Source organism: Aythya ferina (assembly GCF_964211825.1).
Source record: "Aythya ferina genome assembly, chromosome: 24".
In the NCBI taxonomy this organism is placed as follows: domain Eukaryota; kingdom Metazoa; phylum Chordata; class Aves; order Anseriformes; family Anatidae; genus Aythya; species Aythya ferina.
The window spans coordinates 3,282,244-3,301,327 of NC_140322.1; the positions used below are offsets into that span (position 1 = coordinate 3,282,244).

The 19,084-nt window shown below is 44.2% G+C and overlaps 1 protein-coding gene across 16 annotated transcripts in view; it reads right to left on the reverse strand.

The window, feature by feature from the left end:
- Window positions 1–19,084, reverse strand: part of LOC311423355 (uncharacterized protein) — a 259,365-nt gene that overhangs the window by 65,603 nt on the left and 174,678 nt on the right. For 15 of the 16 annotated variants that reach the window (XR_014685659.1, XR_014685660.1, XR_014685661.1 and 12 more), the window contains 6 exons: window positions 17,549–17,667; window positions 17,073–17,123; window positions 15,342–15,545; window positions 10,724–10,861; window positions 3,639–3,846; window positions 2,131–2,334 (listed from right to left, as the gene is read on the reverse strand). The gene's annotated coding sequence lies outside the window, so the exon portion shown is untranslated. Of the gene's footprint in view, window positions 1–2,130; window positions 2,335–3,638; window positions 3,847–10,723; window positions 10,862–11,410; window positions 12,049–15,336; window positions 15,546–17,072; window positions 17,124–17,548; window positions 17,668–19,084 lie in introns of those variants that run through there. The other variant, XR_014685673.1, reaches the window with a different exon arrangement.

The window sequence follows — 19,084 nt, forward strand, 5'->3', positions numbered from 1 at the left end:
GATGAATGGCACACAGAGCTTCCTTCTCTTATATGGGCTCCTGAGGCTTGTTCTATACAAAGCAGAATTGCAACTCCCAGAAAAAAAATGGTCAAGAAGTTTCTCATACTCTAAAAATCTGCCCAGACGATAACCTCACCCCATGGAAGCGTTCCTGAAGCATTAAGGAGGAGAACCCATTACTGCAGCGCTCAGTGCACGGCAGGCTTCTCTCCTCTAATCTCCTAGGCGATCTGTGAGATAGAAGCAGATCCTAAGCCACCAGAACAAGGCTGACTTACTTCCCCTTCCGGCACTGCCAAAGATTCAAATGCTTCAAAAAGAGTATGGCATCACGATCCTCCAAGTCATTAACAACTGCGTTAAATTTTCATTTCAGCTAGCTCAGCCCCCTGGGTAACATTGTAGGGTACTATTACTGCCTGCTTAGGGCCACGCTGATCATTTTCAACATCTCTCTGAAGCAATTCTGGATGAATTCCTTTCACGACATTGGTAAATTAGCGATACTTTCATACCGAGAATCTCTTCATGGGAGAGAGAAAGCAATAAACTAGGCAAAGCAGAGAAGTGCCTTCCTGCCATCGCGCGGGGCACAAAAGATGTTACAAACTCCCTTGGTTAAAAGCAGTATGTTATTTCACATTCAGTGCAATCACAACTATATCAAAGACTACTTTATCACTCACGTTCCCAAATAATCAGAATAAGTTAAAAAAATTTCTGCGTGCCTACGTTAGACAAAGTTATATAGTACAAATTAACCAGCTCGGGGGGCACTCTGCTGGTTGGAGCCGATCTGAGCCCATCTCTGCCGTAAGGGCATTCTGCAGTCCTCTAAAACTTCATGTAAGGAGACAGCCTCGGTGATGGGCTGATGCAGGCTAATGCATGCACAGAACAAGGCTGTTTCAGAACGTGCACTGATCAGTGTGATGCTGTGACGCAAGCCAGACTGACCTTCCTAAATCCAAAGTATAAGCCAGTGAGAAATCAGCTCTTTTCAGACAGTGCCTGACCCCTCCAGACTCTAGAAGCTGCCCATTTGGGCTTGTGTTTTATTTTCCAACATTCAGCAGTTGCTCATGCTGATACCCAGAATTATTTTTTTCTTTTCTGCACTATGTGGCTGCTATTTCCAGAAAAGGACACGAACAACTTCTGTTTCAGAATAGAAAAGCAAAATGTTATGTAGCTGTGTGAAACAGTAAAATACCTTGTCAGTACTCGTAACAGTGAACACCAGCCTCAGAAGTCACAGAACCTCTTCTTCATCAATCCCCACGTTTGGGAGCACTGGGAAGAGGCATTTGCTGCACCTCTGAAATTAGCTGAAGCTGGAGCTCGTCTCGTAGCTCAGCAGCCAGAGTGCCCTCGAGCTCTCTGCGACTGAGCCCTCTCAGAGGCGTGCAGGGCAGAGCCATCACCAGCTCTGTGTTTCACCTGCTCCATTGAGCAGCTGCAGGGAGAAGTCTGTTTTCACAGATGAATTCTTATTAGAAGGTTGCGTTCTGACTTTATTTCAAGGTTCCTGCGTCTCAGCCCAGCCTTTGGAGGAGCACACAGCACCCTGCCCCTCTCCTCTGCGCATCCTTCAGTAGCTGCAGAGAGATCTTAGGGGCAAACGAGGCAACAGCCCAAAGACCGGCTCCTGTGGAGGGCAAGTCAATTAAATCAAGCAGAAATGAAAGTCATCCAATTACCGGGGGAGGGAGCAGCTCCTCCACTACCTTTTCCTGGGGCTCAGAAGAGCAGCTTGTATCACCTCCTTGCTCCTCACAGAGCTCTGCTGCCTGCCACCTGGTGAGCCCTGTCCATGCCGATTCCCCACGGCCGGCGCTTGCTGGGCCCGTCGTTTCTGCTCCCCCTTCAGCTAGCAGAACTCCCTCCCTTTCCACTTGGCTGTTTCTCACCATGAGGTACAACCAATTTGGATTTATTTTAAGCACTGTTCTCAGCAGAAGCTGCTCTCAGCAGAGCCAGCTGAACATGGGCTGAGCGCTGATCAGCCAAGCCCAAGGGTCTGGCTGATCCCCGGCTGCACACCCTGTCCCTGGATTTCTTTATGCCATGCCTTTTGCACTCTCTTAGTTTCAGTCTTGTAGCACCAGTCGGTGACTGCCAACTCACCAAGCCTGAGGAGGTTGCACACTTCCAGTCCCGAAGCACAAGCTCTCTTCCTCAGGGTTTCTTTCAGCTTCTTTTGTTCCAAGCAGCAGTCCTGTGCTCAAAGATGCTCTCAGTTCCTTAATTTGAGGATACCAGAGTCCATGCAGATCACTTATAAGTCAGCATGGAGTACAGAGAAAAGGAGGAGGTAGTGCTGCTGGCATTCTGGATAAACAAGATATTCAATAATTTTAATCTCTGCTATTTCCAGATTACATAATCCCATTCTTGCAAGAGGGTTATTTGAGCAGACTGTCACATTAAATGAATGCATTTGCTGCATATGTTAATTGCAGTAGAAAGCTGTTAAGCAAATCAGCTTGTTGCACCAAAACGTTATTCTTTTAGCAGGTCTGTTCCTTTCATGGATCTCCGACTCCCAGGCCATGCTCCTTCAGAATGCACATTTCAGTTTGAGGCACAGGAATGTGCTCACTGAACTGATCAATTTTTTTATCATGTTGACTCTCGGTTAAATTTTAAGGCATGCTGTGCCACAGAAGTCAATTCTTTTTAACAGGTTTATTCTACAGCATGATTTCAATGGAAATATTTGAATCCATACGATGAGAAGGGCTAACAAAAATGTATTTTCTTAACAGATATAAGTATTAATAAATCGTGCAGCTTTTTGTCTGGCACATCCCACTCTCATGCTAGCCACTAAGATCTTTTTATCATTTACTTCAGAGTCTATTTCTGTGAAAAAGCAGCTGCATTACAACCTTCACAATCTAAGCATTGCTAATAGTTACTGTTACTATTTATTCTTACCCCTAAGCTGCATGCTTTTCTTAAAAAAAAAAAAAAATCTGGGGTTTTGATCACATATTTTTGATTCAGTGAAGAGTACATAGATACAGGGAAGTACTAATGGTATTGTGGTGCTTCTACAATTACACAATTACAATTTAGGTTTCCTTAGGCTAGTGAAGGAGGCTGAAATAAAGGAGCACCCTAAGCACATCTGAGCATACACAATCTTCTGACACTCAGTCCCCAAGTCTGCTCTTCATTTTGTGAGATCCGGGAACAGCTGGTTCATTTCACATGCAAGATAGGAGCATCAGTGGGAGAAATAGCGAGCAGATTGTAAATGGACTGGTTTTAAAATGGTCATTGGCCTCTCTTCCTCCAGAGAGGTGCAGAATATCAGCTTTTCATGTGCAAAGCTAAACACTGATTAACAATTCCAGTCATGAATGTCCCAGCCAAGAGCCAGTCCAGGGTAGCTGAGGGCACTTTTCAAGGGGAAAAGGAAGTTTCTCTATTAATCTCTGACTTTTTAAAAGGACAAATCTGATCTTTGTAAGCCTAAATTTGCACATTCTAGCTTATGCCCAAAGTTTAAAAATAAAGCAGAAACGTGTCCAAAGGCATATTCCTGAGATTCTTCATGGGATCAGAAAAAAGCCACAGATGTATGTGCACCATGCATCAAGACATAAGAAACGACACGGCATTCTTACCTGTGATAGCTTCCAAAGCATTCTCCGTCTGTATTGACAAAGTTTTGTTCCATCTGTCATCCCAGCAAAATTATGTTATTGCTGGTTTTGGGAAATTTCTGCATCCATATCATTTCGCTTGCTTATCAGTATCTCAGTCACACCTGTGCAGTGCTGTCAACCATGTCCTGAAGGCACAGGAGAGCCTGAGGTATTCCTGCAATTAGAACTTGCAAAAAAATAAAAAAAAATCTCCTGATAAAATCCCAAACCGGCTTTGTTCCCTCCGGGAGCAGCCAGGAAGACCACTCCACCAGAAACCACCCCACTGACGCCAGCAGAGCTGGCTCTCAGGGAGATCAACCAGGTCAAGTTCACGGAATTACCTCTCCGAGCAGAAACACATTGCAGAGAGCATTTGCAAGCAGTTTAATTTCTCCTTTTGACCATCTCGAGATACTGTCAATGTCCATCTGCACTTCGGGTAAAAGTCAAGGTAAACTGAATACAAAGAAATGAACCAAAGCAAGCTCCTTCCACAAGCGACCTGCAGGAAACTGTTTCCTTAAAGTCCCTCTAAACAAACCATGACAAAATTCAGAGCCCTACGATGTGCAGAGCTCTGTGCTTGCTAGCCATGTGCTGCTTAAGTAGTACGTACATGAAAGGGAAGCATAAAGGAAAAAACAGCTACAGGGAGTGCTGGAGCCACAATCTGGGGAATAAAAGTGGGCTAAACTGGCAAGTGAGGAAAACAGGGACTCGGGAAGGCGTATGAGATTCAGAACTCCAGCAAGGCCTCTCAGCAGGGCAGCTCCATGTAGGCAACTTGTAGGTATCAGCCAAAGCACAAAACGAACCACGACTCAGCTCCGTCAAGCGAGTCTCTCTGTAGCTGATCTTATCTCAGCACGAAGTCTTCCTCCTGCAGCAAACCTGGCTCACCAGACAGCTAATCCCACTAAGAGAGGATGAGAAAGACCGGGAGATTCTTATCCCCGATGAGCACCATCTACCTCAGGCTACAGAGCTTCACTGAAGTTCATCTTCTCACAGCTCCAAGCCTGGCCTCTGCACCAAAATCACGGGGCGGCTTCGCTCCCCTGGCTCCCTGCGGCATTACCTCAAGCAACCTGATCAAACTGCAGTTTACTCTGAGTGGGGCTTAAACCAAATGCTTCCAGAGGTCTCTTCCAAGCTGAATTAACCCGGTTTTCCATGGCTCTAAGGTGGCCGAACAGGTCTCCGTAAAAAGGGTCAGGCCACTTTGTGATGCCATGTCCCTCCTCGAGGGGACGTTTCCTTGTGAGCCAAGCTGTCAGCTTCAATCCAAAGAGATCTGATCATCGATAGATTTCAATAATTTACCTGATGCAATTAGACGTGTGACTGACATGTGATCCCTTCAGAACCACTGCTGCTCCGCGAGCATGCTGTCTCCTCCACACGGCCCCACAGCTGTGATCACATTGAGCATCAAGTGAGGCCAGAATTTAATTGCAAAACCTCCTTGGTGTGCCTCAGGCCATGTGCTCAGACACGTGCTGAGGCCCCGTCCCGTGCTGCCAACCACAGCCCTGGCAGGGCACAGGGCACCATCATCGTACCTAACGCTGGGGTCTGCTTCTGAGACACGTGGAGCTCCAAGTTCAACCAGAGACGGACCTGCTGCAGCCAGGGGTGCGGGGCACTGAGCTTCATCAGGCTTGGAAAACTTCGTGGGGGAGTCTCCTCAGCCACTCTTCTCTTGGTCTTTCCTCAGCTGTGTTGAAAATTATTTCAAATGAAGAACTTAAAAGTGAAAAAGGCCAGGCAAGCTCCGTGAAACAGGTTTCAGAAATTTCTCCATCCTTTCCCACTTTTGCCTTATCCTGTATTTCTAAATCCACGCTGAACTCATTGTCAGTGTCTGGTGGGACTGCTGATACTGTATGGAGAGCCCGGCCAGTCACATTTCTGTGTAAAATCTTTCATTTCACACAAGTCCCAGAAAATGACGTTTTGATGTCATTCTTGCACTATTTTCATTCTGTATATAAAACTCAAGCTAACGATATCTGGTCTGTGGCTCTCCCCTTTATAACACCCAAAGACTCAGATCTCAGCTGGACGGTACAAGAACTTCTGCTCATTCTCCAGACCCGGGGCAATACCTGCAGTTAACACAGCAGACTCCATACCGTGCTGAGCTGACCTCACATCTCAGCTACCACATCCCCCAGGGAGCAGGAGGGGCACATCTGTTAGCAGCAGGAGCAGACGTGCAGAGCAAAGCGCCTGTTGCTGAGGACCTGACAGCGAAGTTACACACATTCAAGTTTTGTTGGTTCTGTTTTTTCAGACTTTGGACTCATCACTGCAGCTCTAGCTCATCACGAGCACGCCTCAAGCGTTATCTCCTACCGTAGTGCTATCAGGAAGGAATCCAGCTCACGCACACCAAGCCCACCTCAAGATGTCAAGACAGAGCTGCAGACAGCCAGATCTCACCCCAAAGCTCACTGCCAATCCCAGCTGAAACCCTGATGCTGCTGCGCCATCAGAGACCAAGAGGTTTTTGCATAAATTGCCAACGTGGGATTGAACACTGCTAGGGCCTGTCCTCTGACAGCACTTTAAAATGTGGTTCAGCCAAAAATGCTTCCATGGCTACAGCCGCTGTACCACCAGGGTACTGCACGACGTGGGGCCATTACGGTGAGCAGCTGGCCACCTGCAGCCTTCCCCTCACGTAATGTCCACCTTCCTGGTCAGAGAAAGCATCAAGTACAGGTTGGAATGACTCACTAAGGCTCCCTAAGTAGAAGAAAACTCAGAAGAACCTTTCCACAATTCAAGGAAATAAAATCCCTCTGATATTACTACATTTATTGGCGTTCCTAAGACAAAGAGATGCCTGAAAAGACTAAAAGGACACAAACAAGGAGTAAAGCGTATCCAGGAGAGAAGAAAAAACAGTGCTGAAATGTGGGAGAGCAACCGGATAGAATTCCTGGTGAGAAATACATTTTTATTTATAGGAATAATATGTTGCAAAATCGTCCTCGTTCTTGAGAGCTTGCTTCCAGAGCAGCACATGGGAAGCTGAGGATCATTAAAAGTTTCTGCCCACAATGGGGCATCTCCTGTTGAGGTGCAAAATATAAATTGGTCTGCGACAGTAGGAGAGGCAGCGGGAAACGAAATACCCACCGCTGGGTGTTTGGTATTCATGTGAGTCGTGCCACCCCCATCTGTCCTTGACTTGTACCATCTTTTTAGGGTTTTAACTCTGACTTCTCATTAGGTTAAACTGTTATTTGCGTTCAGAATCAGAGAAGGAAAACCAAACGATAGGAACAGAAAATATTTTATGTTACTCTGCATATGGAGGACTGCAGAGGGTGCCAAGTCCGAGCAGAATTGAAGCTGGACTGCAAATCCCCTCCGAGATCCAACTCGCGAGGCTTGCCGGTTGCTTCAGCTCTACCTACAAGCAAAAAGCACAATCCTCCACTGCACCAGAGATCAGAGAAACACAGCTGTATGTGGTTAGACAGGATTTAAGGTCTACAAGTATATGTTAGACAAATATGTATTTCAGGGAATTTTTCTCTCTGCTGCCACAAAAGGTTATTGCTGACAGCTGTGTATGAGAAATTATAGTGTGTGTAGCAATCTTAAGGACACCACATGAAATTGCATTACAGCTGTGATGGCAAAAAAAAAAAGTGACTATTTTTTTGATGGAGCCTATTACACAGGACTTCATGTCGTGTTAAAAAATACTGTCAGTCTCAGATTTTCCTATTGCTTCAACCGGCAAAAATCCAGCCAAACTGAGCGAACGAAGATGACAACTGCAGCAATCCTGAAAGCCTGTTCTCAGAGGGAAAGTTGCACGCTCTCCTAATGCCTACTCACATGCCCTAAACCCTTAGTTCGGCTTCTGCAGTAGGCAAAGCAAACGGGACATGTGATTCCTTCTGGTTTCCTTGCTTTTTAGTAAGTGAGCCTCTCGTGTGACTTGTTGACAGAAGTGAATGATACGATCAAGAGGTAACACTCCCTCCACCTCAACTGGGAACGTCGTATTGTTTGGGAAATTCATTACATTAGGAAGAAAAGTGTGTTCTGCGGGTCAGGAGATGGATTGTACTCAGATAGCTGTGCTTTGTTTCCAAACAAACAGATTCTCTCCATGCTGTTGAACGTCACTTGAGCTTCAGGTGTCTCCATTTCCCATTCTTTGCTCACTGTCGAGCTCCCACTTTGGGCAAACACAGCACCCACTTGCCTTTGCCTCGAGGCACTACTGTAATATAAAATAAATATTAATAACAATTAAGAGTGCTTGGACACGCAAGGGTAACTGTGGCCTGCCTCTGGCTGTCATGAATATGAACTTTGCAAATTTGTCCACAGAACCTAGAGTTATGTAAAGCTGCCATACCCAGCACACACTGAGGGAAGACACACAGCCCAGGCAGCAGCAACGGCATCGCTCTTCCAGACTTGCATCCACTGTGCCAGCTTCGCAAGGTGATTTCTCTCCACGCACTTTGTTTTGTTTGCTAAAGAAATGTCAAACCCTACGGTATAAAAGCTACCGGGAATGTCTCTGTCGACGTATCAGTTTCTGTCAAACTAAAAACTCTGAATCTGTGCCAAATATAAAGTCAAATGCCTTAATGGAGATATTCATAATCTGTGAATAAAAGTAAAAGCTAATGCCATTTTGCCTTTTATTGGTGTCAGTAATCAGCATTCTCTATATGCAGATGGCAAAAACCTGATAAGCCTTTATGTGATTATTAGTGAATCTAGATCGGATATGGGCATCTTATTCAAAGGAGTCTATAAAATTGTTGATACTGTCTGCCCTTTTCTCCTTATAAACATTTGTCAATTCACTCCCCATCTGCTGTTCTGTGTATACACATGCCCAGGCTAATGTTAGCTGAGGCTGCAATATAGCTATGTTAAATAATTTTATCTGATTTGTTGGATGATGGTATTTCTAATGGAAAACAACATGGTAATTTCAGAATGTTACTGATTAGATGAAAATGATATTGCATCAAAGTTACTTCCTTAATTTATTCTGAAAAAAACAAGAAGGATTTCTCTATTAAGATGCTTAATTAAAATCTATCTCTCTCCATACAAAATCTATACTTCAGGTCCTGCATGTCATGTCTGAAAAGAACAAAGGCTGATTAGCATCTTTTACACTCTGCTTTTCTTTATGTCACTTATACATTCATTACAGCAATTCCAGCCAGGTTTGGAAGGTCTGAGAGAAAGGGCGCTATTGTATGGACTGGCTGAGCAAAGGCAGAAGAACAAAAGAATGCAGCTGAGCTTTTTAGGCTTCCAGAGAAAATGGGGGGAGTGGTTGGAGTCCAGATGGGCCTGGGGGTGGGGTACGGTGGGGAGATTTTAGGGCAGCGAGCAGTTACTCCTTCCAGGGAATCCAAGAGGAACACAATGCATAAATAACATCACAGGAACTGAGGCTGAACTCCAGCTGCTCCGTCGCTCTCATGGATTTTCAGGATTCCCTCCTAAACTTAAAAGTGAAATAGAAAGGCAGTCTGGGCATCAGCAGAGCGGCGCACACAGCCGTGCACGCACAGACATGCACATGGGCACACGCTCTCACAAAAGGGTAGGAAGAACTGCAAGAGCAAAAATTAAATTCCAGCTCTTTCAATGAAGGAATGAAATACACGTTGCTGACTTAAAAAAAAACTTCCTAGCCTTTAGTGCCTCTTTCTTTAACATATTACGTACAGAGAACTCTGAGATGTCTGAGTATGGGAACTTTGCATCTTTCCTGCTCCTGAAAACTGAAGTTTGCATCAGCCCAAACATCTGCTTTATGGGATGTGTTTGCACCTTTCAGCTGCAAACCAAGATGTCGGTGTGAAAAGGCATATATTATAAGATTCTTAAAATATTATTTTATACCATATCCTAAACAGGACAATGAAGTCCTAGCAATTCTGTATCTGTTATTTGCATCAGTGGAAAGGAAATAACGAGGTAGTTAGCTGCATGTCGGGCAGAACATCTGGTGAAAACCCAACATTTGCTCTCATAGAAGACCCGATTCTGTTTTTGCTTATGTATGTCTGCAGTGGGAAAAGCCTTTTGCAACCACTGCCATTTTCAGTGCCACACAACGAGACTCACGATCAGCTCCTCTCGGCTGCCTGGCTCTGGGAGCAGCACACATGAAACCCCACTCCCTGTACTAACCCCTAGCAAATCTTCCAACAGGATGCCTCTCACAAGCCCCAAACCATCATGAGATGTTAGAGTATCCCCCTCTCCCCACCTGAGAAGCACGTCTGCCAGCTCCCCAGCAGGAAATTTGGGGAGGATCTGGGAGAGAGCTAAAGGATGTGTATTCTGCTTGCCTGCCTGGGGTCCATTGGCCTTCTCTCCTCAAGGCTGCTTCCAGCATTCCTGGGATCTCATGCACAAGCCAGGAGAACAGAAGATTTTTACCTTGTGTCGCCCGTGAGCGCTAAAACACTGTCAAGGCACGGTGGACCCAGGGTTATCATCTTCATTCGAGCTGGAGGAGACAAACCGTTTTCCTTTCCTCTCTGCCTGACCAAAAACACAGGCTAACCCCTTTCCTCTGCTCTCCGCATCAAGAAGAGATAAGAGGAGTGTGAGAAATAGCAACATAACACCATGCCCCTTGCAGTGCCCATTCTCTTTAGGTTTACCACTGTAAATGTGCCCCCTCAGCTGCCCTGAGATGCAGGGCTCAGCTCAGGCACAGCGCTGGATGCTGTCCCAAAGGCTCTCAGACAGCTGGAGAAGACCCAAAGACAAAAAGCAGAGTGGGATTAGCTTTCGCTAATTTGTGTCAGTGTCATTTAGCCCCAGAACTGCCATTAGCAGCCAAGCTATTCATAAACACAGCCAATCTCCCTTTAGTAGCTTTCCAAAGGAGCTGAAAACACGCTTGGTATCCAAGTCTGGGTGCACCACAGATTGTCCCCAGCCTCCATCAACTCGATTAAGCAACAGCATCAGACAACAGACTTCAATTCCCTTTTTAGATCCAACTAAAATAAACACACGAGACGTTTCGTTTAAAGTGTTACCTTGTGTTCTTCTCACTTAGCACTTGGAAGACGTGTGAAGAACAGGCGAGCAGGCTGCAGAGCTGTGCAGGTCCCAGGCTGTGCAGGGCACGGATCCTGCTCTGCTCCCCACCACAACAAGGAGAGAGGGGCCAGGAGCTGCCAGGGAACAGGCAGGTGAGAAGGGCCAGCACAGGGCCACTAAGCTGTTAAATGGACGAGGACAGGGTTTGGGTGCAGACAATTGCAGGGATGAGAACAAAACAGATGGCCGGAGGAGCAGCAGAAGAAAGACACAAAGAGATGGTTTTCGGAGGACCACTCCCCTGGAATGCCAGTTTTGAGACAAAACGAATACGCAGGAGAGCCCCACGTACACCTGGATGTGTAGGACCACCCAGTCTCAGCTCTGGAAAGTGTATTCTACCAAGTCTCCTCAAAATATTTGCAAATAGACGCTTAAAAAAACAAAACAGAAAGCCAAAGAGTCTGTGGCATGGTGTGCATTTGCTCATGTCTCCTATATTTTTCTGTTATATATAAAATAAATTTTTGCCACAATACAATGAGCTGCCATGTGCTGACATCTCCCCAACTACAGGCGTGCTGGACAGAGTTCCCTGCTTCAGAGACTACAGATTAAGTAGGAAATACACTAATGAGACAGGAAACTTATCAATAGGAGACCATTATACCAAACTATTCAACCTGCTCCTGATGGCTCATTGTCCCACGCCACGCAGATTGTCTGCTTAAAGTGGTCCACATCATGCTGCTCTACGATTTTCTCCGAACACTGCCTGGGAATCCTTCCACAAAGACCCCTTTGTTCGGGAGCACCTACAAAAACAACTTATCATTCTGGATTTTGCTAAACAGTTCGGGTTTGGGAGTTGGAGGTTTTTTGCTTGTTTATTTTTGATCCTAGCCTTTATTAAGCCTCACAGCTCTGATAGGCTCAGCCTTCTCAGGAGAGACTGGCAACCAGCCCTAAATTACGTTAGGCAAGATATTTTTTCTGAAATAAGCTAGAAATCACTGGTTATTTGGACACCGAGGATAATGCCAGCTTTGTCAAATCATCGGAGAGGTGTGCGGTTGCTTGGGGTTCCTTCTGGATGCATAAAGTGATTAGTGGCTTTGGCAGATATCATTTTGTCTGTCTTTCACCTTCGTCTGATCATCAGCTCTTCCATCTTGCCCTCACTAATCAGTTTCTCTTTCACGTAATATCTGTGTTTCTCATCCATCAGCTCACTGCTCATAGTCCAGCTGAAGTTACCACCGTAGCTTCCAGAGAGGCGCCTTCGTTTCAGCCTCACTCCCAAAGTCATTCCATCCCATGCCTAAAAAAAAACAGGTGCCAAAACCTGCTGACTTTTTATCATTTTGCCCCAAACGAGAAAACGTACAAAAAGACGGGGAATTGCTCACTTATGTAAGCATCACAGCATTACAAGCTGGTTTCATGTTTTCTGCACTTAAAAAAAGTGTTACAGTCTTGCTGGTAAATTCGTTTCCTCTGCTGAGGAGACTCTTTAGCTACCTTGTGTGCACGCAGGCTGTTAGGCATTCAAACACGGTATTTATTCCTGTGCTATCAGCTGGATGTCACGTCTACACCTGCTCTGGGGGCAATCACTGTCATCCAAGCAGCCTCTCTCCTGCTCTTTTGCACTAAAATAATTTCCTACAGCATCCAGCACCCTTTGGGTTCCCAGGTCTCACCGTAAAGGTGTGAAACAAATGTCTGCAGGGCTGGCTGCATGGCGGTGAGGAGGTATCACTGAACTGGAATTTAAAGTAAGCACCTAGAAAGCTCCAGCATCCAGCACCTCTGCTGTATTTCATTCATGTAGACACATCTCTTTTCAAAGAACTCTGTTACTACTGGAACATGATGATGTCTACTTGCTGTGGTTACCACTTGCTGTGCTGTTCTGAAGCAGCTGATCATTCTTAGAAAACCAGGGGCATAAACCCAAGTGCAGCTGCCCATCCCTGACCATGGTAATTAAGTGGTGTGGACTGGGACATTTGTACTACCCATGGAGCTCAAGAAAGAATACAAGAAACAGGAATCGGCAACCCAGCTCTTCTGGGCTTCTTCGCAGTGCAACCCCAATACCACGTAACTCAGAACACAAAGCAAGGGAGGGAAAGAAGCCATCAGAGAAGGCAAGGAGGCAGTCACGGTACCGTTAGTGCCATTCTGCCCTTTCTGCTTCTCTAAGACTGGCATCTTCACAAGGAGCCTGACTCTCAGAACTCGCACTTGTCTAATTCGAAATCAGGAAAGTGTGGCCAACAGACACAGTGGAGACAGGCTGTTGAGTATTTTTTTCCTCATCACTGAAGGATTCCCTGCTGGTTGTAATCAAGATCCACAAACTCACAACATAAGGCAGTGTGAACACTGAGATCCTAGCCTCATTTATCGCTGCTGAATTCAACCAGATGTACACACTTGCTTGTGTTCTGATCTGCTGTGCAAGCCTAAGAACGATACACAAGTCACTTCGTTAGCTTTCCAGCAGCACAATGCTATGAAACAAGGCAGGAGCCCGAACCCAACAGACATAAAAATCAGACTGGACAAAGCTCTGCACTGAACATACCGTGAAGAATGATCCTGATCTGGTCTGTGGGGATTAAGTTGAATCACTGAACAGATCTCTTTTGTTTCAACTTACATGACAAAACTTTCAGTTAGCACTTGAGCAAAGAATGACAACAGTCAGAGCCTTCCCCTGACAACCACGTACTCTAAAATTCAAGGAATTCACACAGCAGTGTAAATGTCATTTCATTTTCCTTTTAAAAAAGCAGAGTGGAAACAAAAGTAAATGTGGTCAAATTTGAATAAATGTAACACCAAGTTTATCTGAACGTACATTCCCTCACAGACAATAAATTAGCTTGCCTTACCAATATTAATTAAGTTTAGCCAAGGGACAGCTAATATTGTTGCACTGTTTTTTTTTTTTTGTTTTGTTTTGTTTTTTTACACAAACACATGTAAAGATCAGAACATCTCCTGTTGTCCAATAACTCACTGCTCAATTAATTGGTTTGTGGTTAGCAAAGTAGCTGTTTCTCAGTGGGGACTAACTGCATACCAGCTATGAACTTGAAGTAAAGCCAATTATCAGCTAGCAGTAAGGAAACAATCTGTAAAACACCTCAAAGAATGCAAATCTTCACTGTCAGCTGCTGAATGGAAATGCACAAATAGAAGGACCTGCCCTAAAATCAGCTTATGATACAGGAGCAAGCGAAGTTAAACTCACACACACACCGTGTCTAAAAACAAGGCTGTAAGTCAAACAGACTTCCCTAGCTGCAAGCAGTCCAAACACCCTGCCTTTTACATGCAATACAATTCAGAACAAAAAAGAGCGGAAGACTTTAAGGCAGCAGGCGAAGTTTTCTCGTATAGAGAAGAAAAATATGTAAAAACCTAGCCTTCCCTCCTCCTCCCAGCAGTAACACTACACCGAGGAGACAGACCTCCGAATATTTTCTGTCTCATCACCAACAGGATGCCCTGCTGGGTGCAATCAAGATCCACAAACTCGGGGATTCAGCCAGTGTGAATGCTGCGCTCCCAGGACTGCCGTGTGCAGTGATCCTCATTGCAGAGCCACACTTAGCATTCCACGCCAAGGCACTGCTTGTCACTCTGGGCTATGGATTCCTATTCCTAGTTTCACTTTTTTTGGTTTTATTTAATTCACATTGGTATAAAGTAGTGAAGCCTTCACCTCAGCTTAAGCCATTTATGTAAAGTTTCAGTAAATATGGAGTGGGTGACTTAAAGCTGCAAGGCGAAAGTGTTGCACAACCAAGCACTGAGAAAAGTACTCTTGTACCTCACAGCTTTCGTTTGTCCTTATCCTCAGCTGCCAGAAATTAAGCTTGTCTGATAGAATTCCATAGCATCTGAAACCCTTTTTTTTTTTGTTATAAGCAATCAAGCTGAAATTTTCATGGTATTTGACAGTATTTTACCTGATAGAGCACAGTTGCTTTCTTGGAGAATTCAAGTTTCCTTCTTTATGTGCCACATACCCATCACTGTGGTAATTCCTCTTCTGTATATCAATGATTTTCTTTTACACATTTGTTGTTCATACGTTATGTATATCAAAATGTCATTAAATGCCAGGGCAGGAGCAACAAGATAGCTGTATGTACTTACTCTCCGTGATTAATACTGAATGTAATCTTGCTCGTAATATACTTGTGTAATAATTTTACCTGTAAGTTATTACTAATGGTCTGAATATTTTCACTTCAAATTACCCTGAAGATGTCATAGCACTTGCTTACTTCTATTATAAGTCTTTCTATCTGTCATCATTTGTCACTGGTGTCGAGGCCAGAAAATATTTGTCCATATAAAGAAAATTCCACTTAAAATGGTAAACGCTTGTAAGTTGAAATGGTGCACTCAGTATGCTAACCTGAAGACCTGCAAATGTGGGACTCTCTCTGGAATTAGTGCCTACTTCTTGGTGTGGAAGCATCAGACGTGAGTACAAACAAGAGTAAGAATAACATTTACAACAAGTGCTGTACGGGAGCATCTACCAAGGTGAAACTTGCACACACTTCCACGACAAAGCACTCACCGTACCCAATGCAAGGAGCACTGCAGCCTTTCCACCATGCTGCGACTGCAGAGAGCTCCTCCAGATCCCCTCCTGGCTCATCTCCTCCCATCTTCATACCAGCAGAGCTGCTCCCTTGATGGTTCTCTTTCACATGCACAGAGTAAGCTTGCCAAGGAAGGCACCATGTTTTCTTCTTTGCTTACACACAATTTAGCATAATCTGGGTTCTGAGGGAATTAAAAGAAATAAAAATTTGCTTGAGTTTACAAGTGACAGTCCTTTCCATAATACAATACCCTACAGCAGTGCTTTTGGGAAATACCCTTAAGTTTTCATCTTTCTGCTTTTGCATTTCTGGCTGCCCGTAGTCAGATACATCCCCTCTTCAGATATATTAAGGCTGGTGACTCTTGCTGCCTTTGTGCTAATTTATGTTTGAGCATTCTGTGATTTGCTTGCTCATTTGAACACTGAACAACTAAAAAAAAAATAACAATACCTAAAAATAATATTTTTATTTTTTTAAAGCAGAAATTGTACAAATTAACTCTACCTTGCTATTCGGCTGAAATGAAACCAAGAATTGCAGTTATGACACAGAATTTCTATGCCCTCGTAAGTCCTTCTCAATGCTCACATCATTTATGGGAGTTTGTAGTTTGTGAAGATGCGTTTAAAAACAAAACAACACAAAAAAACACCACCAAACCCCAGAATATATCCACCACTGGGACCTCTTCAACGAGCCCAGCCTGACTCCTCCTGTTCTCTACGATCATAACTCTTAGGCTTTTGATTCCCTTAGTCCTGAAACTATAAAAATCTTCTTTCTATAAGATCTTTTATTGTTATCCACATAGTCAATAGTGTCATTTTCATTCATATCATTCTGTAGGGAAGTTAGAGGAAATGAACCAGACGGAACAGAGCTATAAATAAGATTCAGCTACGCTGTTCCCAGTGCAGATTCAACTGCATTCTTTTAAAACCACAAAAGTACAGCTTGGGAATGATGGGAAGTTTTCTTCTCACTCGACTTCTCAGATTAGCTTTCATGCGGTGGCCAGTCTTTATTGTTGACTTATGTGAATAAAAGATGCATTTGCTTAAAACTAGCTCTGCAAGCACAAACACCACAGCAGGCACACATTGCATGTACACATTAGCTCGTGCTTATGAGAAAAATCTCCAAAATCATAGAGTTCTTAAGCATAAAGGATTCCGCTTAGAATTATTTCTTAATGAAAAGAACCTTTAGGGTAAAGAGGCAAATCTCACAGCAAATGGATTACCATTGGTTTTCTTAGGGGCTTGGCGTGCAATACGATGGACTGTTTGCTTCACAGCAAGATCGCCATGTATAATGCTGGTACCTTTTTGTGTGAAATCCTGAAAAAAAGCAAGTGCAAAAATCCACAGGCAGTTCTGCTGTGCTGACAAAACACTGCAAATACCAGCTTTATGTAAATCCTTAGGAACAAAACAGGCCTATTGGTGCTCTGCCAGAGATGCAGGGGCAGTGGCTCTTAAGCCCCTCTCAAGCAGCCCAGCACGAGGGAGCAGGGCTGCCCCCCCTCTGCTGGGTGCCATTCAGCCTTTGCATTGGGGTAACCGGATAGGTCTTTTAAGTTCCAAGGAGCAGGCTGTGCATAAACAAAGCCTTAATGAAAAAGGGAATGTAATGATCTCGAGAGAAACCTGACAGCACAGCTAAAACCACAGGGGAGCAGCAACAGCAACCCCGAGCATCTCACCTGTAATTAAAGTGCCGAGGAGCCCAGGTACCGCTGCTCATTAATATTCACCTGTAGAAATGGAAGACAGAGAGGCAAACATGGAATGCTAATATTGGGTCCATCCTTTCTCCGTACACACTTGCTTCTTGCTTTCCACGTGGGCCAGCAGCGTCTCAGAGCTCAGCCAAACCAAACACGACGCGGCCAGCAGCCACAGGCGAGCCAAAGTAGCCGCGTGCTGTGGAAGTTTAAGGGAGTGGAAATTTCTGCTCTTGTTAATTTATTCTGTGCTAAGAACTTGGCATCTAAGGATGAGCCTTTTGTCATATCATGCAGCACCGAGAGACACTCGGGAGATGAACAATGTAAAACAAGAAAGTGCTGCTTGTTGCCCAAGGCATGTGGTAGTTTGTTGCCAGTTTATGTTTCACGCAGGTTGGCTCTATTAGCTCCAACAACCTACAAAGCTGAGCAGTGAAGCCCACAGTGGATACCTTTGGGAGCCTCACAACGCTTCAGGAAGGGACCTTTTGAAGACTCAAGTCTTAACTCCAGAAGCCAGCAGGAGCAGCTGCCTGGGCCAAGAGCAGAGAGGTTCCCATCACCAAGCTTCCTGCAGGTTAGGAGAAAGGGAAAATCAGGTGAGGAGAAAGGGATCTGAAGAATATGGCTCCGCACATTCATCCGCTTCTGATCACGGAAGGAAAGCTCACCTCAACACGAGGGATATTCAGCAAAGATTTTGTCACCTTGTGTCTGTATAAACAACTCCCCGGTTGCTTTATTTTTTGACAGAAAAACCGTGAGGGATGATGCTATGACTGGAAATCCAGAATGCCTTTTGAGTTCAAGGATTCTGAATTTTAGTTTTTCTCCTATTACCTCTTTTATGGGAACTATTAACTGTAATTTAAGCCCAAAATGTTAAAAGCAGTATACAGATTTAAGGATTCTTTCATACCAATTAGAAATAATTTCTAGCTGCACTTCAATGAATAGGCTTTTATCTTTTGTTAGAGTGGAAAATCACTTATCCACTGTAGCACAGGGCATCTGCATAGATTTGTTTCTTATTATCTTTAATGGTATTGGCAAATATGGAGTTAACACTTTTCTGCTAAATATATTTGCAGTTGTCGGAATACCAGGCTTCTAAGAAAATTACAAGTTTAAATATTCAGTTAAACCAAAGTTACAACTTAATTAACATACTAGTAGAATATTCAAGGCTGATGTCACCTCGTCGCTCACAACGCACTTGGGGGCATAGAGGAGGATCCTCTGACTCGACTCACAAGCAACCTGGAAATACCATGACTACAATTCCTGCCTTGCTGGAAAATGCTAACATATGAAAGGCCAATCCAAGATTTAAAGAGTTTTGTTTCTCCTTCTTTTTTTTTTTTTTTTCTTTTTTTTTTAAGCTTTAAGCTCTGTTTGCACCCCCATCCTGAATGCGTAACTGCACAAACATCAAAAATATAAAACATCATTGATAAAAAAGGCTTAATTACGTAATAGCCAAATTTTAACTGCCTGTACAGGATTTATGAAAAACAATGTAAAGTATTCACTATCAGGCTATTTCATTGGTGGTCTCTGTCAAACACCAAGTTTAACCTGAAATGGAGAGTTAAATGATGGATTTTTCCCTGTGATTTCTCCGCGCTGTCTCCCTGAATTGTCTAGGCAAGGCAGTTTGTGTGGGCTGTGACCTCGCAGCTCTCTGCAGGCCACAAGATCACGACCTTATGAAAATTGTTTCTCTTTTCTCTGTCACTCTGAATCATATTCTTAGGTTAACAGAGAAGAGATTTTAAAGAGAGTGATCACCATTTTTGGAAAAACAGTTCAGCTACCGGATCAGAACAGGAAAGGCAATTTGCCTAGCATTAGCTTCAATGTATGTATCGTAAAGATCTTTATCTGCTCTAAATGGCAAACTAAAAAAAAGGCTAAATAGTGGCTTGCTTTTACCAGACATTTCTTTACAGCAGCTCACACGGCAGCTTTGGATTCCAGCACTCAGA